We start from the raw sequence: 5,166 nt of genomic DNA, 5'->3' as shown, positions 1-5,166 counted from the left end.
ATTAAAGACGCCAACCAACCAGGTGCTACTTCGTGTTTGTCTTAAGATTTGATTGGGTAACATAGAATGATACAGCTGTGACCCTCATTAATAATGTATGATGTAAATTTCACACGTGTGCCTGTTGTTGCACTCCACTCTGTGATACATATACATGCGCAGATGAAAGAAAGTACCTCGATAATACGTTGCAACATCGCTACAAACAGAATGAAAGAAAAAAGGTAAATAATATATTTCTCTTGTTTTAAATATCCAACACGGAATATTCTTCTAGTCGAAGACATATTTCTTGTGTTTTACTTTTTAACTTCGTGTCTGACCAGGTGTTTATGCGGATTGATTTGAAGAAAATTTGGATAGTATAAAGGGGGTCATGTCTGGAAACTCGCACCAGTGCAGCGGTGAGCCTCGTGTGTGTTGCTTTATCTTCCTTCTTTGTGTTTCACAACTGTCTCACCAATTTGTTGACTTAGTACTTAGCTTTTGTGATGTATGGTTCGAGCACTGTGTTTTGAGGTGCTGTCGATCCTCTAAAGGTCATTTGTACCATGTTTTACTTTATTCAGCCGTGCTCAAGTTGGCATTTGTATGGGTTTCGTATTGGCATGTCCAAGTGGTGGTCCGTGAGTGACATGCCAAGCTTCATGCTTGCTTTCTTATTCCTATCTATAATATCGCCTCTTGCAGAACAAATAGAGTTGTGAATTGTGTAACTATCCTTTCTATGATTGCACATTGATTTTCCTGCTTTATGGTTAGGTTTAGTTGATATCAGAGTAGTGTTCCACCCATTTCTCCATCTTTTGCTTCATATCTGTAATTACAACCGGTCAACCTAGCGCTGTCTTGATCGCGTTGGTCAACCTGCCATTTTAATACCATCGTCCATTACTCTAATATGTTATGACTGCTCTGTAGATACCTTCTATGAGTCTGGTCTAGTAGTCACTGGCACAACCTCGAGCTGTCATTTTGATTTTATTCCTTGCAACTCTGAGGACGTGGATATTTCCCCACTGGGTACTCCTTTATACTCCGCAATGAGTCATTGCTGTTGAATGGACATCAAGCAAATCCCCTGTGTATGTGGTGTTCTTACCGAAGGTAGCAATAGCTGCGCGTTGCCATGGATCGTGTCTCGCAGCTCATTCCATGCCCTTGTTGCAAACTACATGCCGCAGCAAACACTCCATTTTTCGCTACTGAAGTTAAATCTCCACAATTATGACTTAAAACCCACATGGTAAAGTTGGCATTCTGTCGCAGTAGAAATGTTGAAATTGTTAAATAACCACCAAAACGGACCCGATTCTCTATCAATAACTGTTGATCAAGAAATTTGCAAACATGCAAAATCCGTATCAATCGTTTAATGGAAAACTCATGATCTTTGCCATGGTGATTTTGACAAATGTTCTGATATTTGCCTTGGTCATCTCCCACTCGGATGTTGAAATCCCCGGGAAGGTTAAGTTCTTCTGTGGCTGGGATCTCTCTGATTGTCGTCTCGAGATCCTCGTTAAACTCGTCCTTAGTCTTAGCTGCAAAGCCGAGTTACCGGTACCTTGACTCGGGTTGATCGTGGGGGCGCTATGCTGCTGAGCACACTGCCTCCCTGTCGCGAGCCAGTGCCTGGGTGCTGGCAAGGGGTAGTCCTGTACATTCTTTAATGTTGTCGTCCAATTTTTTTCTCTGTCTGCCAGAGCCGAGTGTGGGAGCATAAATGCTCAGGATGTGCACTTAACTGGGCTAGAAGAGGTTGTGAGGCGGATTGAGAGGATTGATTCAAGGTGTTCCCTTTTCTGGCGGTTCCACTGAGGACAGTAGTGAGTTTCTCACTGCAAATACCACGCAATGTATGCGTGATAACTCTGGTTCCTTTCCCTGGCAAAAGAAAGTATAGTCCTGGTTTACAGTTACTAATAGCAAATTCTTACAATACTAAAGACAAAACTCTACTATTTACTATTAAATCAATATTACAAAAGTCCTGCAGGTAATACCTATGCCCAAAACACATCAATTAACATGTAGAGGTAGATAATAGCAACAGTGGCATCGAAGTTGAGTTTACATGACTTATACGGTATACAGTAAAGCTATCCTCATGGTTATACATCATGTAATCCTGGTCTTCAACGTGTTGCAATTTGATTAACCTTTGTTGTGTTGTCACCGATGTCCAAACTGCGACCTTGGAGCATGTTTGTTCAGGATGTGTTGGTGAGTGGGAGGTTGTTGTGTTCTGCGAGATGATTTCTGGCGCGATCCTGGCGTTAGTTTTTCCGGGCAGAATGGTTAAATGAAGGATCCCTCTTCCATCAGTGGGTTTTGGAAATCGCCATACTTCGATTCTACTTCTAGACTGGCCTAAAATGTGTTGCACAGGCGCGTCAGCTGCTAGCTTCTAAACGAGGGCGACTTGACCATCCACACCTTCCTGCCGCTGGTCTGCCCATCTTTCTCATCTCATAAACTACTTGAATGACTCCATCAGACAGTTTTTTTTTTTTTGCTTGAGTGCTCAGGACAGTTTCCTGCATTCCTTCGGCTGGGGCACAAATATTTTTTTAAAGACAAATTTATTTCAAATCCATGTTTGCTTATAAAATATTTAAACCCACATGTGCCATCTATACGTTCGCCACCAGTTATCTTATTTAATTTAAATGGCAATGATTAGTGATAGTTACCCACTCACTCAATCTGTCTTTGTTTTATTCATATTCCACAAGCAGTTTGACAAAAATGGACGCTTGTCGTTCTTACTGGCGTAATTTAATGGTGTTTACAGTGGAGATTAAATCTAAGGAATGTTTTAGTCGCAACATCGACAGCAATGTTTTCCTTTTCTACGTCAGCCGCTGTAGTCTTGTTGTTAAGTCGTAATCCGTTTTTGCAAACTTGTTTAGCTTGGCAAAATACTACATGCGGTGTTTGACAGACCTGTCTGTGCCTAAACGTGTCTGTTCGGATCTCTCGGATATGTGGGACAAACGCGAACTGGAACTTCTTGAAGAGAACTGAATTTTCACTGAGCAAGCAAGTTTATACGGCACCCTTCGCCATCATCATATTTTCGTTGTTGTTACCGCCAATATTTTGGGTGCTGAATGGCTGGTGCGCATTTTAGAGTAAGCCCACTAATATCAATAAGAAGAACGGGCCGGAACCGTTGGTATTGCTTGAGAAAGCGGAAAGAACATGAGTTGGTAGAAGTGCTACAAAAGTGACTTTGAATGTGAACTTGACTGTCCAATAAATACTTTTCCGCAACCGATCACAAAGTGAATGGTAAAGAATCTGATGGGAATAAATTGATGAAAAATAACAGGAAGTTATGACTTTTAACTCTCGTGACAATTCAATCTAACCTATTTCGAATTTCAAAAGTTGTGGAATTCATGTATTTTAATGACTTAAAAACCCCTCTCCAAAGTCATTATTCAGTACATGTTCCGACTAAAGATCGTTCCTCGTTCGTCAGGTTACTTAATCACGGAACAATGATCTATAATGGAAACACGAAAACATCTCGTACCCAATATGGCAACTCTGGGTTCTACAGACCTCATGGTGACAGTACCTTACACTTTGCAACGCCGAAGTAGGTGCTGATTTTCGTGATGGGAGATTTTTAATTGAAACATGGCAGCGGCGGAACAAAATGGCGGTCTTTGTTTACACTACATTTACAGTGGTACATTTACAAAACTCTCTGTGAGGGTATTACGTTCAGGAATCGTGCCTCGCTCTGGGCGATGTGCACTGTGAACTGGGCGGTGTAGTGGTTGACGAATCGCTGTTTCAATTCACAGCATGTTATTTTCGCTCGCATCGCAGTCCAGCAACTGGAGTCCCTCAGTACAACTTGCGGGTACGTACACCGGGTGGATATTGCTGTCCTTTACCTTCTGTAGCAGCGCGGGGTAGCGGTGAGCTTTGTACACGTCAAAGATGGCAGGGCTGGCTGTTCTGGGAGTCCGAGAGCTTCTCGCTGAGCTGCCACGTAAGGGATAATGATTTTGTCGGCATTGAGGTCCATCCTTGTGGCGTTGGACCCGTGGGTCTCGTTGTGGTGGATGTCCCACTCATCTTTGAAGTTAAACTTATTCGGGTGACACGATGTTGTTTTGCCTTGGTACAGGACTGCGGCCGTAGGAGATGGCCTGCCAGGTTGATCTACAGTATGGCGGCGATCTGTGGCTTGTCAGCCTTACATACCTACGATAGGCACCTAAAAATAGAATACGGGAAGGCACATAAGAATAAGGACATGCATACACGTTTGACGAGATGTACGGTGTAACAGCTGTGGCTGAATTGTGCCAACAATTACATATTATACACATTCCGTGGTCATTCTCTTGACCTCCCTATTCGCAGCTGCTGTTGTGCGTAGATTTTGTTTCCATCGTTTGGCCCGAATATAGGCCCGAATATCCCAGCCTCTCCAAAGGGAAACCTGTTGCATTTTGCTCGTCTCAAATGCATTTTAAGCCTTGCAACGTGACCTATAAATTTGACAGATTAGACAAAATTAAGCCCAAAGAAGTGAAAAAAGAGACATGATAACTGTAATTTTACAGATCAATGTCAAATTGAAATATGGTTATCAATATGAAATACAAAGATATGTACAACTGTTACATAATCCAAAAATACAAATTGACTGAATAACATGATGCAGTCTGAGTCAATGAATCATAATGATTGTCAATAGAACATATTTGCCAAACTACAGCTACAATCCAATACACAACTTAAACTTAAGTAAAAAGTAGTTACAGAAAACTACATGTACATTTACAAATCCATGCCATGTTTAAAAACTGCATTACTGTTCACCAGACAACTGAAATTTCCAACAAAAGACTAAACTTGTTAACATGACATTGCGACATTATCACAGTTAGAACTCATTCCGAAAGTTGACCTACATTGGGCCCCTGAGCACTATAAACTTGCGATTCGGTACCACACCCCACCCCCACCCCCGCAACAAACACGGACACACACTGTGGCAGCTGCCTCTAAATCGAAGTCATCGACTTCTGTACCATCGGTATGTAGATTGTCAGCAGCTGCTTCAGGGTCTCCATCTTCACACTGCTGCTCAGACGAGTCTTTGCTCTCTTACGTTGCTAGAGTCTCGCTTACTGT

At 42.2% G+C, this 5,166-nt stretch overlaps 1 long non-coding RNA gene across 1 annotated transcript; it reads right to left on the bottom strand.

Moving 5' to 3' along the window:
• Positions 1–1,358: 1,358 nt before the first annotated feature.
• LOC118426049 lies at positions 1,359–4,154 on the bottom strand. Its single transcript, XR_004832361.1, has 2 exons — positions 3,915–4,154; positions 1,359–1,887 (listed from the first exon to the last, which is right to left on the bottom strand). It is a non-coding gene; the product is annotated as an uncharacterized LOC118426049 (long non-coding RNA).
• Positions 4,155–5,166: the final 1,012 nt, after the last annotated feature.

This window comes from Branchiostoma floridae, chromosome 11, assembly GCF_000003815.2.
Source record: "Branchiostoma floridae strain S238N-H82 chromosome 11, Bfl_VNyyK, whole genome shotgun sequence".
NCBI classification, from domain to species: domain Eukaryota; kingdom Metazoa; phylum Chordata; class Leptocardii; order Amphioxiformes; family Branchiostomatidae; genus Branchiostoma; species Branchiostoma floridae.
Note: the sequence above shows the minus strand (reverse complement) of the source record. Positions and strands in the feature narration are given on the sequence as shown.